At 44.8% G+C, this 24,414-nt stretch overlaps 1 protein-coding gene across 2 annotated transcripts in view; it reads right to left on the bottom strand.

Moving 5' to 3' along the window:
* ATOSA (atos homolog A) overlaps positions 1-24,414 on the bottom strand; it is a 408,075-nt gene that overhangs the window by 377,953 nt on the left and 5,708 nt on the right. The window lies entirely within an intron of this gene.

The raw sequence follows: 24,414 nt of genomic DNA, 5'->3' as shown, positions 1-24,414 counted from the left end.
CTCATTTTGGTAGCCACGTTGGTGGCCTCAGGAAATGGGGGCACTCCTCTCACCCGTGCGGAAAATGAAGAACCTGGGGATTGTATTTGACAAACAACTATAAAGATCAGTTAATGCCCTTGTTTCATCAGTATTTTTTTACTTTAAGAATGATCAGGAAAATGTGTCCAATTATTCTCTTAGACCTCCAAAACAATAGTGGTTACCACTCATGCCTTAGCCAAATTGGATTATGGCAATGCCCTATTTATGGGCATCCATAAATAACTCCTCATAAACTTCAGATGCTACAGAATGAATCGGTTCAGCTCCAGTTGGGAATTCCAAAATATCAGTCTTTGTCTCAAGACTTGATTAAGCAACACTGGCTTCTAGTGGCAAAGACAACAGAATTTAAGGCTCTCTGCATAGCTTTAAATACACTGCATATCATCGGTCCAGGCTATCTTCAGGACAGGTTTATCTGGTACACCCCATCCAGGAAACTCATATCCTCAGAAGCCAAGCGTCTTGTGCTGCCAAGGGCAAAACGACCATCATGAGGAGTTAGGAGTTTCTTTCTGGGGACAGCAAAACTATGGAACACTCTCCCCATTAATCTAAGGAACTATCCAGACCACTTGTCCTTTGGGACATTTCTTAAAACCTGGCTCCTAGTCACTAGCACAGCACCTTTATACACTACTTTCTACCCATGGCAGCAGCAGTGTCAAGACGCCCCAAGGCATTCGAGCGCTATAAAAAATAAAAAAAATTAAATCAAGATTCTGTGAATTATTCTCAACTACTGACTACTGTTTGCTACAGAGGACCCTATTTGAGAGAGCCTCCAATTATACACATGTACATCTTTAGGTTACCTAATTTAACCTTGCTCTGTCTTTTGAGTAAACTGGAGCCTACTATGGCAGACTTTGGAATGGACAGCAGCCAGACGCAGATACCAGTGTTACAGTAGAGCAATGCAAGGAGCATAATATAATTATTATTGTTTTTATTAGCACAAATAATAATACATCAAGATGCCTCCATATTTAGCTGCAGTTGAACTGTTCTCACAATCATTTATCCAGAAGAATTTCGCTCAAAATTCATAGCTAGCAGAATCCATGAGTTCACAACCACGCAACTACTTGTATCAAGATAGTCTAGCAGTGATGCTCTCCAACTTTCCTACAATTCCTATGTGTCCCTTCAGTACTCCCTAGCTCATTACGGGGTACAATACTAGCAGATAATTCCTAGGTTATCAGTCAGGATTTTCACAGTTGCTACTTTTACAAATGAACAAGATGCCTTTTTAACTGACCAGTGTGTACCTACCCTGAAGGACATTTCAATACAACATTAAGTAACAGCTACAGTGCTCTAAATTTCTCTATGTCTGCGGCTAAGATAAATAGAGCAAATCAGGGCAACTGACAAGTTTTTCCAATATTTCTGGAGCAGAATTAACTTCACTGTGCAGGTGCTGCTTGCCAGAAACAGGACTAGGTGAAGCATTGTCATAAGACTTCTAGATGTAGAAGTGTTTTGTGAGGGCAGGCAGGCCCCTCTTCTGACTTTGCATAGAGAGAGACAGACACTGTGCATCAAGCATATCATGGCCTTTTTTGACTATTTGGCAAACTTTTACATTGAGAGCAAGACCACGCATAAGTCGCATTGTGCCTGGATAAAATCAGTGTTATTTATTGATGTACCTACATGCCCGCCAATCATTGCGGTGGTGGCAAACTTCTCTGAATTTTAAGCGTTTGGACTGAGCAAGATATATATAATTATTTCTAGGAAATTCACACTCTTACAGAGTTTGCTATCGCTTACACTTAAATATTTTGCCATATGGGCGTACGACCCATTACAGACCTAAAACCTTGAAAACGTCTCAAGTGATGAAACACGTGTTGAATGCTTTTTCTTTTGATGCTATACCATACAGATAGTGTTTGGAGAAAATTGAATAAAACAATTCTTGCTCATCCTCACATTTGAATGCCATCACTGGGCATATCTACCATTCATTCTGGACTTTTTTGTGTGTTCTTCGGTACTTATCTACTACTATGCCTATCTTTCACTTCTGCACTCACTATCTCATTACGGGGTAAAACTCTGAAGGATAATGCCTAGTTTATCAGTCAGGAATACCAACTTTGCTACTTTTACAATGGAACACGTTCAAATGCATCTAACTGACCAGTGTGTAGATACCCTGAAGCACATTTCAATGCATCATTAAGTAACAGCTGCAGTGCTCTAAATTTCTCCATGTCTGCAGCTAAGAGACGTCGAGCAAATTAAGGCAACGGACAAACATTTTACACCATTCCCGGAGCAGAATTAACATCACTGTGCAGGTGCCGCTTGCCTGAAACTTGTCATGAGAATTTTAAATGTAGCAGTGGTTTTTGAGGGCAGGCAAGCCCCTCCGAAGTGTATGCAACCTCAGCCCCAAAGATCCCAGAGGCTTCGCAGACAGCTTTTTAAAAGAGATGTACGATTTAAAAAAAAAGGAAAGGGGTGTTAAGGGAGCAGATCATGGATGGTTTTGGAGCTCAAGGTAATAAATTTGATTAAGATTGTTTTGAACAGGGTTAAGACACCTGCTTCATTCTAGGACACACTGCTGTGATGCAAAATAAACCATAATGTAAGTGGTAAAGGTGAGCTTTAATGAAATGAAAGGAAAAGATAGACTTTTATGATGTCTATAAAAGGTGGAAAGGGCAGCTGAAATTTGTAGTGATAATGGAAGACTGGTACACATAGCCAGAAAATACACACAGGTTGCAGGCCAATGATAATGGAAAAGACAACAGAAAAGACATGCATGGTGGGCGAAAAAGCCACATGCTCGAGAAATGTCGACTAGGACTATGCAGGAGATATGAGTGAGCACCACTGTCCAGAATCGCAGAGAACAGAGATTATGCCGTTCGTATTGAAAAATTCTCACACTCCAGGTCTTTGAAGAGAAGGGCAACAAGATAATAGTTAGCAAATGCACACCATTTTTTAAACATTGGGAATACTATTGCTACCTCTCTACATAGCTTTAAATGCACTGCATATCATCGGTCCAGGCTATCTTCAGGACAGGTTTATCTGGTACACCCCATCCAGGAAACTCATATCCTCAGAAGCCAAGCGTCTTGTGCTGCCAACGGCAAAACGACCATCATGAGGAGTTGGGAGTTTTTCTGGGGACAGCAAAACTGGTGTATAGAAAGATGAAGGAGGTCAAAAATTGGAGGAGCCGAGATCTCACAGAAGGAACCGGAAGGAAAGGCACAGGGAAGGAAGGGGCAACAGAGGGTGGAGCGATAAGGCGACAAAAGCAAGGAGAGCAGAGAAAAAGGTGGAAGAGAGTCAAAGTAGTGATCCAACAGCTTTGACAATGTACGAAGCTTTAAGATTTTGTTTGGTGAGGGATCACTAGGAAAGTGACAAAGATAGTGAGGTGGTTGACCCAGTAACCCTCCCAACCCTTTTTATTTAAAAAATTTGCTTTAGTGCAATACATTTCCATTCCAAGGGGTAATAAAGCATGCAACAAGAATTTGACACCCATATGTAAAAATATGCATTGCATACAGAGTACAGTTTACATAAAAGATAACAACGCAATCCAGTCGTCAAAACCATATTCAAAACAAATAACTAACTGGATAAGGGGCAGGCAAGCTCAAAATGTGAAGTTCCAACTATGAGACTTCATTAAGCATAAACCAAGCAGTTATGCAATTTGAGACCCTTGTTGCTTCAGACCATGATAGAGCAGAAACCTTGGATTGCCAGACTCTATGAATTCTTCAGATGGTGACTGAGAATTAACCACAAGCCCTTGGAGACTAGCAGCCTTCCAGCCAAACAGAAGGACAAGTACCGTATAAGTAAACACAGTAAACCCTGGAAAAATGGCAGCCCAAAGGCAATCAGTAATAGTGGATCACTATGGTCTGGTTTGACCAAACTTTCGGGTTGCCAGTTTTAAGTCGTTCAGCACAAGTGAAAACACACTTCAAAAGGACCAATGAATGAGGTAGTAAAAGAGCAAAAAAAAGGCCCCTACTCTATCAAATGCAGAGTGAACCAAAGATTCAGTAGCTTATCAAAACTTCGAGTGAGGTAGAAAGAGAAAGAAGTTGTCTAATTTTCTTCAGGAAAGAAAGTTGAAAAAAAATGCGATTTGAGCAAAAATGTGAGATATGAATATCAGATTGAAAGGAAACTGAATCTTGAAGAGACCGAGTTCTATGAAGTGAGAAAATGGTAACTTTTGGCAGCAAGACAGTCTTGGCCCCAAATATACCACCCGGCTGCCAGATAAGGAAGTGAGATGCCTGTACTAGCCACCAAATCTCCAAGTGATACCACAAAAATGCTGTAAAGGCAATTAAGCAGGATCTTGGAAAGAGAGTCAGATCTGAACGATAAAGAAAAACAGATTAAGTATGGCTCTCCAACAAGGCGGAAATAAACTGAAGACAAATATCCACTTCCAAGCAACATTGAAAATATCAGTCCAAACCTTGCCTTGTAGTGTACAGTATCAAAGATTACAGAGAGCAAATTGGTTAAGATGAAAGCAGAGACATGGTGCATGCTTTGATGTTATCTATAGACGTAGTACTGTGATTTCCAAAATGCAGGCGATTTATGGGCCATCCAAAGCCAACGGAAGGGCAGAGCTAAACAAGATTAAGGAACTTTAAAGGAAGTGGTGGATCTTGGTTGTCCATGGTAATGTAGAGGGTCTCTAAAAATAGCATCAGCAGGTATTTCCCTTTTTGAAGTGAGGTGGGGCAAGGTGTGAGGATTCAAATTATTTCACAGTCATAGTTATGTGGTTGACGGTGTAGTACAGTGGTGAAGAGTTCAATTGGGGAGGGAGCGGATTGACTAAAAATATCAGAATTGAAATTGGAAATGGAAAAGAGAGATCTTGTATCGTGTACGAAGCCCAGGACTATCAGTAGGAGTTGGTGTGGTGTGAGCGGGAGTGGGGTCAAGGTCAAAGAGAATGGAAGAAATGTTCTTTATACCATGCTGTCCATTTAGGATCACTGATATTGTGACTTAACTATGCTTTTGTCAAAGCTACGACCCAAAGGTTCCTCGTGTACAAGATCTTCGATCTCACTTCTTAGCATTTGTAGGAGAATCAACATCTCCCTGCAAAAGAATTTTTGATTTGCTGAACTTGCCCATTTTCTTACCAACCACAATAGTACAACTGAGGTAGTGAACATTCCATTTATCTGGCCAACGGTAAACATTACATATTGTACTCACCAAAAGAAGCACCACAAGCTTTCCACTACTCTTAAGCAATGTCAGCTTGAGTAAGAGTGAGAACCACTTAATCACGCTTTCTCAGCAATCTTTGTTGCCTGAATTGAATACTCCTCTTTAAAATTGTAACTTTGAAAATCTATCAGCTACCTGGCTACATGTGGAGTTGTGTGCTCAAGTCCTTTTATACTGAAAGCAACAGCCAAAGTTTTAGTGCTTCCCACAATCGGAAGCTTCAAGTTCGGCACTGAAAGAAATCATTTTTGCATCATTAGGGCACGGAGGCAAAAGCAATAATTCTCTCTTCCCCACCCACAGTTTGTGTTAATGTCTGCTGTTAAAATAGCATGCATGAAGAATCACTTTTTCCCAGGGTGGCGTTGCAAATATCATGCTCCACCCTATGGAATGCTTGCTGGTATTGTTCAGACCAAATGAAAGGCACATCCTTCTTTAGCAGTGTTCTGTAATACTTGTAAGGACTTGAGTAAACTTAGACTAGCATGACAAAAGACTAAAAAATGACTTCAGTTCATCTTTATTTACAGGAGTGGTTGAGATATTAGTGGAGTTTTCTTGCTAGCATCCACAAGAACAAATTTAGATCTCACGCCATCTGTAGATAAGGTGTGTTCAAGGTATGTCACTGACCCTATCCAAAACTGGCATTGGTCTCTTATCAAAGTAAGGATTGTTTCTTTCAATTTCACTAAGACATTATTTAAAGTGTTGCTATGCTGTTCCGCATTACTTCCATAGATCGTAATGCCATCTTGGAAGCTTGTAGAATTTTCTGCATAATGCACTGTGAAACAAATGTTGCAGAGGTCAACCCAACGGACACTCTGGAGGACCTGAAAGCTCCCAGGGACATCGCACTAGAAGTCAAGAGTGTTGAACCAGAGTACAAATCTACTTGATAGTAACTGGAAGACAGATAAAACATTTGGCTTCCCCAGTCTGGAATAACACCTCAGGAGGAAAACTGTCCACTCATATGCAGGAATTGAACGAACGAACACACACACGAAAACACACACACACACACACACACAATAGAGGCAAACCATTCTGAGCTTGCAATTCCATCGACTACCACCTGATACAATAGTTTTAAGTTCTGCCTCCGAGGTTTCTTCAAGATGTGTAGAAAAGGTCATGGGTACAAAAATGTCTATTATTTAATGCAATTTCAAAATACTTGCGGTACCTTAAGCTAGCCCTGAAAACGTCTGGGAAATCTGTACACACAGACTGCGACAATGATCTCTCTACGAGAACATGTTGGGGGTTTATTTGGGTCGAGTTTGATACTTACATTTTTTTAAGGTCTTCATCCTGAGATTTAAATCTTTGTTACATAAACTATTGCCACCATTGATCTCCCTCTAAAGGAGTTATTATAAAACTAGCATCCTATCCAACAGAATAGGGTCCTTATTGGAGGCCGACTCCCTCAGATTTGATGTTTGGCTTTTGTAGGATATAGTCACCCTTTGGGAACGTATATTTGAAAATGTTGCTGCTAATTAGCTGGTAAAGAGAACATTAGTCTGCCATGACAGCTTTAGCATCCAATATGATTTCACAACTAGGTAAATAATTTTTTATCTTCATCGACCCGGAAGACTAATTTGCTCTCAGCTTTGTATAAATGTTTTTGCACGCATGAGAAAAAACGCCCTCTTTGGACACATTATCAGCACAATAAGGATTCAACTAGACAAAGGAGTGTTAACCAAAAGCCCAATATTACTACAAAGTAACAACTGAATTTAGACAGGTCAGTGGACGGTTTATGGAATCATTTTCATGGACATGGTCCTACCTTTGATACGATTCCTTAATTTTCGATCACACATAGTTGTGTTTCAAGTACTCATCCCCTTGACACAGTTTGCCATTAGCTAAAGCTATTGTTTCTTTAAAGTCTGGGTACTTTGCCAATATCCTTTTTTAGGTCTGGCGCCTAGCGGTGCAGTGCACAGCCCTGCTCGCGCAGCGCGAGACATTTAGTAGCTAAAAACGGGGTTTTCAAGCTGACCTAGGAATCGCACACGCTCGTGCTTTTCCTTTTGTGGGCCGATATTGGCCTTTGCGTGCGTCTTTTTATAAAAGACTGCATGCAATAGGCCAAAGGCCGCCCACGGCCTATTGGTGTCTGTTACGAGCACCGGCCATCAATGTGGTTTCAATTATCGTGCCCAGACACGGGCGCGATAATTGAAAGCACATGTCTCGCTGTGGCGCACGCACCACTCACGGGATTGTTTTCTTTTTGGATACATTTCATAGTGAAGCAACGAAATGAAAGAACCACTGACGTCTGGTTTAATAAATATGGCTGTTCCTTACTTTGCACTGAAAATACTACATCTACCCCTCAGCGATTGCCTTGAAATAAAACAAAATCCACTGTGGACTCGTGAGCCCTAATGCCAATACAGAGAATGAACCTGGGGTGCGGTAAACCACCCAGACGGCCAGTGCCTGTTGCCACTGCACATGCAGCACTATTGATAGCTGTGCTTGCTAAGAGTATTCCAAATGACGCGAAATGTGTTTCCATCCCGTTTCAAACCGGATGCGTGCGTGGGTCTCGCCACCCACCAGCCTGCTCATCGCCTGGATCTGAAGTCAGATAATGTTTCCTCCGGCCAGCAGGAGAGACTGGAAGCCCCCACAGCAGGCGCCCGGCAGCGTCAGAACTCGTGTACTCTCCACGCTCGGCTGCAGCGAGGAAGCGAACACCGCTCCCCCCCCCCCCCCCTGCCTCGGGTGTGCTAAAATAGAAATGTAATTTGAAAAGTGAATACTCCTGGTGTGGTGCCAGAGTGCTTCGAGAAATGGAATTACCAAGCCAGGTGCTAAGATCTGGGTTTCAATCCGCCTACATACATATCTTTAGCGTGCATTAAATACCCCGCACAGTGTGTGTTTTCTCGTGTAGCACAAAACTGGAAACTGGATTGCCTCTAGGCACACCTAAACTTGAATGATGAATGGGTCTTGGTGGTGTAATAGACGTGAACCCCGCCCTCAAACAGGAATGCCCCACACCAATATTTGCGCACAATCTCGACCTGTTCTCGCTACCCCATATACCAGACCACCCTTATTGCAATGGGTAGAGTTTGTTCTACCTGAAATAGGCCATGTTTATAAACATCTCTGTAAAGCAAGTAGAGGTGTGGATTTGCCTACGGTTACACAATTTGATTAAGGGGGATGCCAAGATTCTAACCCAAGTCTCCTGATTTCAAGGTAAGCAACTTAGCCACCAGACCACAGCGTTCTCATGTGCATGTTCCTAGTGCTTAGTTTCTAAAAATAAATAAATAAGCGCAGGGCCCCAAAGTTTGTATTAAGCGCCCGCTGCCGAATGCAGATTTTGCCGAATCCCCCAGTAATGAGAGCGGGTGACCCCCCCCATCTTCAACAAGGGCACAGAACGAGCCCTGCATTTTCAGCAACCCAAAGTACTCTCCATTAGGAGAAATCAAACGGGGTGTAGGACCCCAAAGGGGCACTCTAGCTCAACTCTGCCCTATGTCCATAACCACTTGAATTATGCAGAAATGAAGGGCAACGTTGAGTGGCAATGTTGACTATATTATGCGCCAAGAAAAGGGGCTCTCTGGCTCGACTCTGCCCTATGCCCATAACCACTTGAATTATACGGAAAGGAAGGACCAAGTTGAGTGACAGTGTTGACCAGAAAAGGCATATTATGTGGCATGATGCAATTATGTGGAATAATGCATTCAGTAGCAGGCTTATTTCGCAGTTTTGTCCTTTTAGCACACAATAATACTGTTTGGGAAAAAAAGTGCACCTCTTTGGTGCCAGTTGAACTCCGAATACTGCAATCAGCAACCGAAAGATACATGTAAACGTTTGCAAAGCGTGGCACTTATATTAGTAATGTTTCATCTGTTTGAGGCAGAAATATTATTTTGTGGACTCTGCAAATAACACAGCAGATGGTAGATGACGTGACAAGGGTGTTAAATTAATAATCAAATGGAAAACGCTGCTGCTGCAGAATTGATTAGTTCGAACCACTGGCATAGCACAAAATGATGCACCCCCCCACAGATTGTGATGAGGAAGGCCTGAGTTTCTCATATCTCAAAGACACCCATTGACCTTGGGCTGAATGGGGACCCCTGGGAGGATTGGGGCACCCTGAAGAGTAGGGACCCCCCAGGGCTAGGAGTCCCTCCTGGGGCCTGTGCCACCTCCCTGGTTCGAGTAGCCCTGCCTATGCCCTCTGACTCTTGGTCATTTCATGCAACTGTCATTTTACAGTACAAGCCAGTCCGTGCAAAACAATTCCAGCACAGTGGCTGCTTGTGGGAAATGTTTATTTTAAAGAACAAAGGTCCTTAGCTTAAAGAGAGATAATTAAAACATTTCAACACAGACTTCAATAAGAACTATGGATAGTCTTCCAATGTCCAGCCGGACAGAGGAACATTTATTTAGAGCAAATGCAAAAGGAATTAAACAAAGTGAAAGCAACAAAGAGGGTGAAACACGGGCACAATCCTGTACCGAACTTACAAGAAGAAATATCAACAAGCATTGAAAATGCAATAGGTCTCGCCATTTATTAAGTTAAAGCCATTTGCTTTGCTATACAATAGCATTAGCAAAGCAAATGGTTTTAACTTAATCAAAGGCGAGACCTATTGCATTTTCAATGCTTGTATTATCTTATGCCATTAATTAAACGTGTACTTTTTTTTCACTAGTGGAAATTGATAATAAACAGATAGCACATACGATGAGATAGAAATTATTACTGGCACTTTTGGGGGTTTGGAACTGTTCTGGTCGGTTTTGTGGTTGGCAGGTGATCCAGTCACTGCATTACCACCGGGTTTTTGTCCATGGCTTTCATTTTGCACTCTGTAGTCGCCTGATGCTCTAGTCCAAGTGAGTCGATGGAATTAAACTAAGACTACAACTCCCAGAGTGCACTGTATTAACTGAAAGCCCAGCACTGGAAACGTGAGGCCTCTACCAGCATGCACTCATGATCTGATCACTGAAAATGTTGAGAGTTATACCTTAGCGATAGGAGATGAGGGAGGCCCTGAAGGAATGAATGGATGGATGGTCCTGGAAGCACAAGAGATTAAAACGGGCCATGAATTACAACCCTCTAAATCGCTGATAGCCCTTGGCATAAGACAGCAGGCGTGGATTTATCAGCAGGATGCACCTTCTGAATTATACCTTCCTTCATCAGTCCCGTAAAGGGCAAAAGGTTAAATGGCTCGTGTTTCTCTCCCTTCCTGCGCTACTAAACAACTTTCTTCACGTTATGGTGGGTGGTTTCCACGTCTTTTTAATTACTCGCAATGTCATTTTTTTTTCCTGGAATGCGTTTGTTTTACCAACTTGAGCTTCTGTTTTCTTCTCCGCTAAAAATTGTGCGCACCTGCCCACAACCTAGCCTTGTGCTAACTGTGATATGCCCTGCATGTATTTATTTATGCGTTTTTGTGCAATTGTATATAGAGTGGACATTTCCCAAAGGTGCCAGAGCGCTTTACAATAAAACAATGATGCTTACATTGTTGAGTATCTGTTCACTTTGAACGAACCGAGCTTTGCATTCTGGGTTTTGTAGTTCTATGTTTCTGTTGTAACCTCTAGAGGTGTGAGAAGTTGTGTTGAAGGGGTAAGCGGTTGAGGTAGGTGAAACCTGTCAGTGCTGAAGTCTGTTGTTAAACATTTTGGACCTGCCAATCATGATGATGTGACTTAACGGCTAGAGCGGCGGACTTTGAAGTTGGCGAACTGGGTTGGAGTTTGGTGTCGGCGCAAACATCCTGTGATTCTGGGCAAACAATTTCCCGGGCCTTAAAACCAAATGTGTCCTGCTGCAACTGGTAAAGCGCACTGATACCTTTGGGTCGAGTTCACGCTATATAATATGAAAACTGCAAAAAAATAAAAACTTACAAACATTTTCCGCGAGAAGTTGTCTTTCTTCAGAACTTGACGTGGTTTACTCCGGGGTAGACTTACTACAAAGCGTTTATTTCGCATAATGGAGACTCCGACTGCATTATATACTTTGTAGCCCGATTCTGTACTCTGAGAAAGGGTGGGTTTCGTGCCCTACCATGTATTCCTGTGGCGCACTTTTTTTCCAATTAGAGGCAGTTACAAAAGGTACATGGTCTGGCGTGAGAGGCAGCTACCATCTCTAGTGAATATGGCTATTTTTTAAAGCAAGCGCCTTATGCCTCGCCTCTATTATTGAAGGCTTGAAGCGAGGCGAGATCGTGTGCTGCGGAAGAACGCGCTCGCTTGGTATCGTCCTTACGATGTCACCGCACCCCGTACAGGCCCTTTTGATAAGTGAGAGTTTGCTGTCCTGATGGGTGGGGTCTGGGAGGTCTTGAGGCTTCCCTCTGGAGTCTCGGGGGGGTGGGGGGGGGAGCTTTTCCAGGTGCTGCTGCACACGCTGTCCCTCCCTTTTGTCCTCGGGCCTTGAAAGGAGATAGCAGTCTTGACACTGCAACAGATGCTTGTGTAACCACTTGGCGCTCTGCATGAAAGGGTTCATGAACTCATGCAAGTATGAGGCCTCAGCTTGAGACAGAGGGTGCAAGGGAGGGAATGGTGGGTGCAGGGGGTCCGCAATCTGCACTGTATGCATAATTGACTGCTAGATTGTGGAAACCTTCAGGCACAGTTAGACTACTGGGGCGTTGTGTCACTTCTACATCACAACTGTCAGTAATCACGGCACGGGTACCTCACGGCAGAGTTCATAGCCTGCAAAATGGATTAAATAAAAGCAAGGCGCATGCTAATTTGAAACAGAAGGAAATCGATCAAACAAATAAATGTGTGGGTGGTGGGAGGACGGAACGGGGAGATAAAGTGATTTCCGAAATATAATTAAAAACTAGGCAATTCCTGATGTCTATAGGTCTCGTTGGTTTTGCAATGGAGGGCGGTGAGAGTTGGTGACCGAGGGTGGAAGGTGGGGAGGAATTGAATGGGAGATGTGGACATCGAGGTGGGACTGAGTGCAGGGTGGGGGCTACGCTCTGAAGTATTTGGAGGAGTGTGTGGGTTGGGAGAGATTGTTTGTAGTGTTGAAGGACGGGGAGATAGTAGGCATGATTTTAATGGAAGGTAAAATGATTAAATGTATAGTATGACCAGAAATACCTAAATTGTGCAAATATAAGTGCCGTTTCAATAGTGCACGATGTCGAACGTGACAGAGGGCTGTATCGTGCCAGACGTCACAATCACAGCAAATGTATGAGACCATATTATATTTTTATAAAGCTTATGCGAGGCACAGTGTCTTATTGGGAACAACCACAATGAACCGCCAGGAATGAGCAGAGCCCCAGATTCTCCTCGAACCCCCAGCAGACGCAGAGAGTTTGTGAACTTCGGCGTTCAACAGGCGGAGAAGCGTACGTTACTGCCGCCGCCTCTGCAGTCTCTGGGCCAAGTAAGAAGCATTGGTGGCAGTCCCTGCCTCACAGGGCTGCCACTGATTGAAACAGAGAAGGGCAAATAAAGGCGTGCAGCCGCCATTGCCTGTTATTCACATGAAAAACAAGCATTGGCCGCAGTAAAAAAAAAAAAAAAAGAAAGACGAGCCCGGCGGAGCATGGCGAGCGCGCGCTTGGGGGCGGGGAGCGGACCCTTTGAAGTGCTCCCAAAAGACGGATTGCATGGCGGCACGATGCGCGTGATTGTGCGCGTGCTAGCCATGCAATCCGCTTTTTGGGAGCACTTTTCAAACCCGCTTTCTATAGTCTCGCTTTGCGATCGCTTACGCGATAGCAAGGTCGAGACCTAAAAATGAGAAGAAAACAAAGTAGCAGGCAAAAACTTTGGAGCAAGTGGTGGCTTACAATACAGTACAATCTTAAGTAAGCTCTAACCAGCAGTTACCACAATACAATTTACACAATGGATAAATTGCGGTACTGTTTGAAAAGTCGACGTTTCGATCCCTAGCTCCTAATGCAATGGGATCATCCTCAGGACTAAACAATAAACAATTGCCTGATTTGATTTGATTTGATTTAGATGCCTTATGAGTGGGCTCATGGTGTGACAAGCCCAGGGAACATGGCACGTAGTGAGGTATTGGATCACCTTGGATTAGGGTATGTTGATCGTGGTCTGGGAGGATACGAACACAATCTGTGTGCCCGGCCGGGCACGGCGTCTACGGGAGCGACGCAGGATTCGAGGCAGCAAGCAATGGCTGCTGATATGCGAGGAGCTCAATGGAGTCTCTTAAGGACGGCGTACGGTCTTCCGTTCCTTACAGCATGGTAGCTGGAACCATTATCTATCTTTAAGCTAAGGACCTTTGTTCTTTAAAATAAGTAATCACCCGAGGTCCAAAGCTACCTGATCGGGTCCCCTTGTTAATTATACTGTGCTTGTGGGAAATGGTCACAGTGCATCCTGGCTTTGGCAGGGCGTCTCGGCTCACGCGGTCCAGGCATCATTCATAATTAAAGCAAAGCTCGGCCCAGCATCACTGTTGTTCATTACACTATGCATTATGGCCACATCTCTGCTGAGCAAGTCCCGCAGCGCGCTTTCACAAGGACACTGTTTACTTACCTTATGTGCGTGCAAGCGAGTGCGTGTTGGAATGAGAGTGTGTCCTTGTTATTTTTACCTCCACTGAAATATTTCAACTTTCACACCAGAATCTGGGAACCCTGGTGATTTACTGCCGCGTGGAGAGGCAAGGGAGCTCAGGTGTGCGTGCGAGAGAGTGCGTGTGTGAAGGAGAGTGTGTCCTTGTGCTTTTTACCTCCACCGAAATATTCCGACTTTTACACCGGAATCTGGGGACCCTGGTGATTTACTGCCGCCTGGAGAGCGAGGGACCTCAGGTGTGAGTGCGTGTGTGTGTGTGCTTGAATGAGTGTGTCAGTGTGTATGCGTGTGGCTGAGTGTCTGTGATCGACTATATAATTATGTGCGGTGTGGGAGAATTAAAGGAAGTGTTTGTGAGAGAAAATATTTGTGTTTTGTGTGTGCACGTGGTTGAATGTGTTGTGCGTGTGCATACATATGTGCGTGAGAAAGGCTGGAAGGGGCTATGTGTGGGAGACAATAACAGTAAACGTGGTTGAGAGTAGGTGTGCGTGCCAGACAGGGAATATGTGTGTGTGTTTGAGAGAGAGTGTGAGTGTCTGGGGCTGGTGTGTGTCCATTTATAAGAGTGAGTGTGCATGGAGGTGGCGAGAGTGAATAGGTTTGTGACAGTGTGCGCATGCGTGTGAAAGTAGGTGTTGTGTGTGTGCCTACCTATGTTCGTAAGAGAATATGTGTAAGGTGCCACATGTGTGTAAGAGAGAATAAAAACAAGTGTGCCTAAGTGTGTGTGCGTGCCTTAGAGGGAATGTACGCATGTGTGAGAGAGAGAGAGGGGGGCGTGTGTTTAGGGGGCTGGTGTGTATAGTTCATCCCATTTCTCTGTGCCTCAGCTTTTTCCTCTGACAAAATGACAAGCCACTAAATCTTACTCATTTAGAGTGAAACTCTACTTTTTCGTTGTTTTTTTTTTTTTAGAGTTTGAGATCGGAACAGTTCTGCCAATGTATGGGGTACCTTATTATTTATAAGCGGTACCCTGTGTAGAGTATTCACCCTGTTGCATACTAAGGAACGAAAGGGACAGTACCACCCGGGGCACACTTCAGGAGACTCAATAACCCGCTGCTCCTCACTGTGTCCCCAGACCTCCTCCTTTCCTACTAATACCTGATGCGTTGCATCACTGTGGCGCACTGCACAGAATATTAGGAGCACAGTAGCCCTCTCTACGATAGAACTGTAGAAAAACTGAGCATAGGCACACAACACGACAGTAGGCAATCTCCCTAAAGCACAAGGATGTGGCGTAATGATCAGAGCTGCCCAGCGGGAAGCTAAGGAACCAGGTTCGGGTCACGGCGTTGGCTCACCATCCTGTGATTCTGGGCAAATGTTTCATCTTCCTGCACCTTCCAGTAGGCAATGTGTTCTTGTGTAATGTAACTGGTTGTTCTGTAAATCTCTCCAATACTTTTGGGTGGACTTCGTGCTATATATAACTGCAAAACAAACAAAAAGCAACCAGCCAGCATACCCCATCGAGCAAGAGCTCACTACACCGGCTGATTTAGCACACGCATAGCTATTAGGGCTCTGTACACCCCAGTACAGACCATGGGGTGGAATGTTTCCACTACACACACACAGCGCTGGCAGTGGGCAGTATCCAGACACACACCGAGTTAGTGTACGGTCCTTAAACCTGTATACAGCCCCGGGGTGTCAGGAACAGTACATTGCACTCTCACAGCACTTCAAGGTCAAAAAGGCAGACAAACTGTTAGTTGTACTATAAAGAAGTCATAATAATATTGCGTTTTCATATTATTAATATTGGAAACACTAGTCAGAACTGTTGAGTGAGTGAACGTGAAACGACGGGCTAATAATGCAACATCAATAGCTCAAACTTTAATAATGCGAGACCTATTGCATTGCAAATGCTTGTTGTACTAAGGGACTGATTGCACACCTCCCAATTTATTCCTAATCAAGGAGTTTCCGATTTCCCCACTGCCACACGTCTGCTAATCCGCTCAAAACAGCTATACAACTTTCTCATTCTTACTTCTTGAACCCTTCTCAAAAAGTATAATCGATTATCCCTCCAAAATGTTCTTCGGGCTTTAGGCAGACTGTGAAGAATCACACACTTACCTACTCTCTACACCTAAACAGAATGTGTTTCTCACGGAGAAATATTACCACCCCACACATCACAATTAAATAGAATCCAAACTATTTCATCCAATGTTGTCAGGGTCTGTTTTTTTACCAGCCTCATTCGCACGGAGGAGGCTCAGAAACAGGACTGCCGTAATTTTAGAATGAAAACTAAATGGTTCATTAGCGTCCAGTATTAAAAATACAGTGCTATGTTCAGCAGTGGTCGTTAACAATTCTTAAAATAGTTGACCTGAAAGTCACAGCAAGAAAAAAAAAAATATATATATATATATATATATATATATATAGTGATGTAAAATAATAACTCTAGTGCCAAACTGAAATGTCCGTGGATGGATAAAAGGTTCTGTTGATTCAAGTAGACTAGTAGAGGGATAGTTTCAGTTCAGAAACGTGCAATATGGTTCTAGTATAAATGGTGAATCATAACGGAGCAGTTTAGTGTTATTTCTGCAATCTCCTTCTGTTTTACTGTTATTTCCTTTGAAAATAAGGCGGATGTAGGTTTTCGATGGGGTGTAATGAGATGAGGCAGGCAGGAGAAAACCCTGCACAGCTCACTTGGGTGCCTGTACGTTGGCTGTAACCTGCTTAACCCCGCATGCTATATACGTGCTGGAGCCGTCCTCAGCACCAGAGCGGAGGACGGCTCCAGCACGTCCTGGCACCTGAGGTAGGATGTCTCTCTGGTGAGAACACCAGAGGAATTTTCTTTCTTTTATTTTAGACTTCAGAGCTGGGGGAAAAGCTTCCCCAGCACCCGAGGCAATTTTTTCTCTCTCTTAAAAGGACCATTAGCGCCATTTAAGAGAAAATGAAAGTGAAATGAGCCTATTCTCTCATTTCATGTTCACCTTCTTCGGTGCTTGGGAGCATAGCTCCACCCGAGCAACATCATAAGCTGGTACCTTTCCTAGCGAGACCATAGATTGAGGACCGCCACGGAGGTCGATCCTCAAGTAGGGGTACACTCCACTAGAAACCAGGGACTATTTTTTTTTAGGGGAGCTGCCTCCTCGCAATGGGCTTCTGCTCTACACACTCCACCCAACCCAAGGTCCAAAAGTCTTTCTGCCCACCCTAGGAACCACGCACCTAAAAACAAAAATATTAACATGACCTTGTGTGATGTAACAGGCACTTTTGTAAAGCGAATCAATACTTTTGTGTCAGTTGAGTTAGGGCTCTATAAAAATGCCACCCAAAATAAGTCTGAAATTGTGCATTATAACTAGTGCTCAAGTAAAGCGCTTCAACACCTTCGGGCCACTTGAGTTTACAGTATACAAACAAGCATCATAGAAAACGCGACGGGAGTAGCCCAAGCCTTGCCTGCAACTGTGCTGCAAGGTTGGGTTGCTGAAGGTCTGGTGACCAAGGCCCACTAAAGCAACAAGCAGCGAACCCTTTTAGGTCACAGAAAATTAAAGAGGCAATTTCGAAAACAGCGTCTGAAATGTCATCTCCACATTTGAACGGGATAGGGAGATTAAATGATGGATGCCGAAATTGAACCACCAAAGATAGGCTAACAGTGACACGAGCAGGAATCAAGGAAAAAAATAGTTCCCCAAATGAACACAAACACAGTAGCGCAATTTTAACAGTAATTGGGTGGTGCTCTGTGGGAGGAAACCAAACACAAAAAGGAGGGGCAAACAGGAAGGAGTAACCACTAGCAAGCAAGTGAAGGGGCAAATAAAAAGGTACTGGGTGGGCTGTAAGCCAACAGAGATAATGCAGCATGTCTCAAAGAGACCCTGCATGCGCTGCATAAGCTCAACCTATGAAAGGAGAACATTCAATGTTCTCTGCAGAGAATATATATTTCACAGTGACTTGTTGATCATGCAATTTGGATGTAAACGCTAGAATGTTCCAAGTTTAACTCCATTTGAGATAGAGAGTGGAAGGAGGTACAGGCACTTAGTATTGTGGTAAACGTTGGTTCTAGCAAAAGAGAAATGTTTTAAGACAAGGTCTGAATTAATTGAGATTTTCATTTCTTCTAGGGCAGGGTTCTCCAAAGTCAGTCCTGAAGCGCCGAATCCATGCCAGATTTTTAGCATATCCCCATTTAGATAAATGCAGTTATCCTAAAAATCTGGCATGGTCTGGCCCTCCAGGACCGACTGTGTAGAACCCTGTTCTAAGGGCAAAGCAATGCCCAGCTGCACATAATGAAAAACTCCCTCCTCCATATTCCATCCTTTTTTAGACACAAAAAATGCTTTATCCCTCAAACTCAGGTACCTCAAAGGTTGGTATGTGTTAGAGTGTTGACTTAGACAAACCCCTGTCTCTGTTCTGTACAGTAGCTCTGAAACATGCTAGCAGATTTAAACTCAATGCGTGTTAACAGGGTACAAGAGGAAGGCTTTACTTACTGGATACAAATGGTCATTCCACCTCAGAAGCATTTTGTAACCACAGCATCTTTGTCAATAAGTACCTGTTCTCCTAAAGATATGCACTACTAGCAAAGTCTAGGAGTGAAAAAAAATAGTAATAAAGGGTCAAGATTCCTCTGGTAGTTTCGAATTGTCCACTGCTGCTTCACTTGCTAACAGTCTTAAAGGGAATTATGGGCCTCTCATTAAGATTTGCCTTACTATTTACCAATTCAACGTCTATGCTAGAAATCTTACAGGGGGCTTTCTCTCTTATCTGACTCGAAACAATGGTGCAATGCCAATTTTTTTTTATATATTACCAGTGACACAGTGAAATTTTTTTTTATTTTTTTTATTCGTGATTTGTAAAGCGCACGGGCACCCAGAGGTTTCATGGCACTAGAGAAGAGAGAAGATGGTAAGCAATATCCTAACCGTGTGCTTGTTTGAACAACCAGGTCTTCAGTGCACCCCTGAAATTCATTAGATTCGTGCAACTCCAGAGTGATAAGGGAAGCGAGTTCCAGATCTTTGGGGCCCAATAGGCAAATCGGCATCTGCCGAGGCGTTTCTTTTTAAAGAGGGGCAAGGTGAGGAGGGACATGTGGGAAGAGCGGAGATTGCGAGTCGGTTCGTGTTTCTTTATGAGATGGTTTAAAAACTTGGGGCTTTTTCCATGAAGAGCCTTAAAAGCCAGGCAGCCCACTTTAAAGGTTACCCGTTGGGCTATAGGTAGCCAATGAAGAGTGGCTAGCAGTGGTTTTGCCGAACTCCTACCGTTGCATCTAAATATTAGTCTGGCCGCTTGATTTTGCACAATCTGCAAGCGATTATAGAGACCCGAGGGGATGCCTAGATAAATGGAGTTAGAGAAATCTAAGCGAGAGAGGACCAAGGCAATTACCACCTGGATGAGGGCGGAGTGCTTGAGCAGATGCGCAATCTTCTTAATCTTCCGTAGCTGGAAGAAGCATGAAGAGATCACAGTTCCCACCTGAGTTTTTAAAGTACATCTTACTATTCATGAAGAACACCACCTCTAACTTTATAGAGTTAATCTGCATGAATGTGCTTGCCATCCTTTAATGGAACGAAAAAAGGCATGTCCTAGGCATGAGACATCTTCAGGGGAGGATACCTTCATATAGTGTGTCCCCCACAATTTGGTTAAATGGATCCTCTGGTTGCAAATAAGGAACCTCAATGGTTCCATGTAGTGACTGGAACCCACTGGGGATTGGTTTGATAGAATTACGTTTTGGGATGTAAAAACTGCTGGGAAGAACCATTTATATAAACTATATATCAGTTAACTAGAAAAACCAAGAACCTGACCTCTGTCAGCAATGTAGGCAAAATGTTGAGGAGGATCAGATGGCCAACAGTACTGAAGGATGTTGAAAGATCTAGGATCAACATTGGCTACCTCAGATTTTAAAACAATATTTTGTGGCAATAACTCACTTAATACCAAAGGTAATATATTTAAAAGGAGATAGTCACATCCTACCATAGTATCAGCTAGGAGTAGGAGTGCCATACCCCTTATTGTCATACAGGGCCACTGTAATCTAACAATCTAAAAGTTTCACAAGTATAAACCCTCAGTCACCTACATGTGTTCTCTATATAGCTACTATATTTGTGGTAATGACAAATGAAGAAACAACCATGTGTGTAAAAGTAAGTGATCGCCTCAGTAGGTGTTAAGGGCAATAGCTGTCAGGAATTAAAAGGGACAGGAAAAAGGCGATATGAAAAAAAAGTGTGGCACAGACAGGCTGGATTTAAAAGCACGTGGTTGTATTATGGAGACGGGATTGTGTAAAGAAGGTTACTAGTAACAGAAAGGAGTGATAGTTGGAGCAAGGAATTAAAGAAAGCAGTGGCAGACATAATTCAAGGGAGAGAATTGGAGTCAATGAGCTGCATGATCAATAATCAGTAGGAATCTTTGAGTCAAGGGTATTAGGGAGAGAAGAGGAACCTAAGAGCCATTTAAGAAGAAAGCGTCAGTGAGACAAGATGGTCAGCAAAAGGGGGAGCTGGGTAAATGGGTCATACAGAAACCAATAAGGAGGTAACAAATCAGAAAAAGTGCAGAGGGCAGAGAAGAAAGAGATAGCCTATGGGAGACAAGAACAAGAAAGATAAATGGAAAACTGAGAAAGAGGGAATAATGGGGGTCAGTGAGAAGAGGGGCTTGGTAAATTACTGTTTCCAAACTTGAGCTTAGCAGACTACAAATAAAGGTAATAAAAGTGACAACACACAGGAGGTGGTCACCAAAAGGCAAGTATCGGCCCAAACCATTTAAATCTTTTTCCTAAATCATAGTTTCCAAACGAGCCAGGATGAACAGAGATATCCCAATGAGCAATCAGGATCTAATTCCTATGTGTTGAGAAGAAAATATCTACACACACTTGTAAATGCCATTATGAGTTGCTCTGAACCCAAAGGCATGCGGTCACAGGCCATAAGGTGAATACTTTGATGGGGGCGTGGCCAAGATGGAAGAAGCTATAATGGAGCTCTGCGCCGCAATCCTGTTTTTCACTGTATATACAAGGCCACTGCTTCCCTGTCCACCTGTGGGGGCTGCTGGAGGAAGTGCGGATGCCATGGAGGAATGCGAGAGCCTCGAGGCGGCCGCTGATGGAATGATTTGGATCACGGCCTGCCTAGACTCCCCACGGCCTGTCGGGGCCTGGGGGAGTACGCAGCCTGGAACTCACCATTGGGTGTGGTGCGCCCTCCTCCCCTTCCTCTTTACCCCCTCCCTCATTCTTCCTAGTTCGTCTGGGAGGAGGAAGGAGGGGGACAGCAGAACAGTAATATGAGCCCAGAGCCCCCAGTGGAGTGTCGCCCGATGCCTGACCTATGAGGCCCAATACACGGAGGAGTCCTAGATGCTCCTACCTGCCCCGACACAGTGATTGAGTGGAGCATGTGGACAATGACCGCCTCTCCAGACCACCAGTGTACTACTCCGGATCAACAGGCGAGTGGTGGGCGCTTTTAATTCATCTGGCCCGGGCCACACGGGGGCCTGTGCAGCAGCAGGCAGCCTTGAGGAGCCCTTGAAGCAGGGCCGCTCAGACCGCCTGGGGGTTGTCCCATGTACGGTGGGGGCCTTCCCTGCTTGTCAGCTCTCGTCAAGGATCAGCTTACATTGATGGGGGCAGCGGGGGCAATTACATGTGTGCTGCTCTCCCAGGAGGTCGCAACACGCCATATGGGCTCACGATGCAGGCAGAAGGACAGATTCATTAGAGGAGACGTGGGCACACAGAGGTCTGTGGTTGCCGTGCACCATCAGCCCATTTTGGGCCTCGCATTGGGGGACACCATATAAAACCCTAAACTGGGAACAAGCACAACCTTGAACAGGGCACCCTGCATCTGGGCGCCTGACTGGGAGGATGTAGGGGCACTCGTCGGAGCCCTGCTGGACACGCTGGCGTTTCCCCCACTGATACCTTTCCGTGAAGATGTGCTGGAGACCCCTTTTGAGCAATGACACCCATGCACAGCGACTTCTCTTAAGGCCCCGAGCGCTCCCCACTGTACCTCATGGGAGCCTTGTGTGGAGATGCTGCCCTTGGAGAGCATAACCTTGTGTTGTCGCTGGGCATCCCTGTGTACCAACTGGCTGTCTATACCAGAGGCCCCCTGCTGCACTGGGCTGCTCATGCTGCAAGCGGGCCAGCACCTGGAGGCGACCACTGCGCCCTGTGGACGGCAGTATACTCACTGCATTAATGATGGTGTGCCTCAGATATGGAACCCAGCCCGCGCAGCCGAGACCCTTGACTCCGCCAATGGGTAATCAACAGGCTGTGGACTGTTAATCACCCCACTGGCCCTACCTTAGTTGAAGGTAAACTTGACGGGGTACTTGCAGCAACAGAATGGTCCTGCGTGTCGCTGGAAAATAAAACAAATGCGGTTGCAAGGGACTTTACGCTACTGAGAGACGATCACTGTAAAATATCCGACAGGGTTCACATATCGGAGCAATCACTAGCACCTAGCCAACCGCAAACTCAGGACTCGCAGTCTCCGTTCTATACACTATGGGAGAAGGTCTGCACTCTTGAGGAGCTGGTGGAAGATGCTGAGGACTGATCACAGTGTACCAACATTCAGTTGGTGGGTCTAACTGAAATCGTAGAGGGCCGGGATGTATAATCCTATCTCGAGTTCTGGATTTGTAGTTTTATTCTCGCGGAAGCCCTATCGCCCTTCTTCTCAGTGGAGCTGTTACACAGAGTTCCGGTGCAGAGATTCTCTCTAGGCTCTCCGCCTAGACCCTGGAAGCATGCCTTATGCACTATAAAAACAGACGCAATATCGAGCGGGACCCGCAAACTGAACAACCTGGCAGTGGACAAGGCTAAAGCAGAGATTTTTCCAGAGTACACGCTAGCAGTCCAGTGCAAACACCATCCTTTTCTTGTGGTTAAATGCAGGCTAAGAGACTTCTATACCAGTGCCCACTCCTGCAGAGGAGGAGGGGGAAATCGCTGGCTGCCCTGTTCCCCAAACTTAGAGGAGGTCATACAGGAGAGATGGAGGGTACGGCTGATGGCTGTGGAGTTTCGCGATCCCCCTGCGACAGACGTCGATGACTCCAAATCCTCTGGAGACGAGGACTCTATGGCCTCTGACCCCAGGTTTCGATACGCTACCCACGGTGACCCCACAAACGGTGTATAATATTGTTTAAAACAAGCCAGTGTTATGCTGATTATGTGGGGGACGTAGTTTAACCTTCTGGCTATGGTGACTCCCTACGATAGTCTCCCGATAGCCGACCTGCTGTCACCTCCTGGGATAACAGGTGGCACAGGAGGCCTGCTCTGCGCCCGGTTATTGAACCATGCTTACATGCCCAGGTTGCGGCACCGATGGCCCCCTGTGGGATGGGGAGGGCTGATGGACCTTAATTACACCAACTTCTCCGGACTCCCACTAGTGTAACCATGACTGCTAGCGCTACACTTGCCCCAAATGCTTACATGAGCGGATCCTACGCCACTATAGCGTTACGTGGTGACTCACCAATGTATCACTTAGAGCATCCGGGGCACACTAGAGGGGGGCTACACCATCTGGTTGGGCGGTGAGGGCATGTTCTGATCCCCCTTTCCCAACTATGATTTTGTTGAGGAGCCAGAGTGCTCCCTCACGAAATAATCTGGTGTTCACCCCCTCTGCTAGGCCATCACATGAGGAAAGTGGTGGCCACTAGGGTTCACATGCGATATGGGCACTATTCGAGTAACCTCCACCATTGCCCAACCCCGAAACCAGTTTCTCAACAATAGCACCCTTAAGACACATGTTAGGGCGGGTACTGGTTGTATCCCTGCTCTCAATGGTATTACATGTACTTTGTTTTTATGGATGTTCCTTTTTGATTTGGAGTCATAGCCTGCACTCGCCTAGATCACTCTGTTTAGGGTGGGGCTGGCCCTGTCCCATCGGTGTGGGCCGAACCCTACCCACTCAAACGCCATTATCATGACTGACACTAACATCATAATATGGAATGCCCAGGGAATGGCCACCCCTTCCAGTCAATATGCTGTGTATTCATACTTGCGCCGCAGGAAGATGCATATAAAGGTTTCTGCAAGAATTTCACCTTACTCAGGTAGAGGCCCTGTGGCTGTAGAAGAGATGGAAGGAACAAGTATATTCCACTAACTACTCTTACTTACGCCTGGGGGGTATTGATGTGGATTAAAGCGGGGTTCCCCTTCACTGCAGAGAACACAGTCATAAACCCGGAAGGTCGATATGTGTTAGTAGTGGTGTTGGAAGGGGCGAATAGATGGCTGTCAGGTGCTGCTAGTCGCAATTTATGTGCTTAATACTGAACAGGCAATGGCGATATAAATAATGACATCAC

This window comes from Triturus cristatus, chromosome 3_1 (assembly GCF_964204655.1).
Source record: "Triturus cristatus chromosome 3_1, aTriCri1.1, whole genome shotgun sequence".
In the NCBI taxonomy this organism is placed as follows: Eukaryota; Metazoa; Chordata; class Amphibia; order Caudata; family Salamandridae; genus Triturus; species Triturus cristatus.
The sequence above is the reverse complement of the archived record's forward strand: the minus strand, read 5'-3'. Positions and strand labels throughout refer to the sequence as shown.